Source organism: Egretta garzetta, unplaced genomic scaffold (assembly GCF_000687185.1).
Source record: "Egretta garzetta isolate BGI_Z169 unplaced genomic scaffold, ASM68718v1 scaffold622, whole genome shotgun sequence".
In the NCBI taxonomy this organism is placed as follows: Eukaryota; Metazoa; Chordata; class Aves; order Pelecaniformes; family Ardeidae; genus Egretta; species Egretta garzetta.
The window spans coordinates 124348-124709 of NW_009258780.1; positions in this window are offsets into that span (position 1 = coordinate 124348).

The window sequence follows — 362 nt, forward strand, 5'->3', positions numbered from 1 at the left end:
AACCTGCCCTTGTCCCTCAGAGAGGGACGGAGAGAGGAACTTCTTCATCTTTAAACCCGTCCGGTTTGGGTTTGTGGGTTTTTTTCTCAGTTAACATTTATTTCTTATGGCCGCTTCTGGGAAATCCAGAAGCCACCAGCCGGGGGAAGCGCGCTGAGCCTTCACGCCTTTGCTGCGCAGGATCTTCTGTACCGAGAGGAAAACAAATGAGCAGTAAAACTTCCACCAAACTGATATGTATACACACACACACACGTATATGTACTGCATGTATAGATATGCGACTGTCTCAGCCGCACGAGGAACCCAAGGGCGGCAGCAAAACGCGGCGAAGGGAGGCAGGGGCCGCCACCCGCACCCGG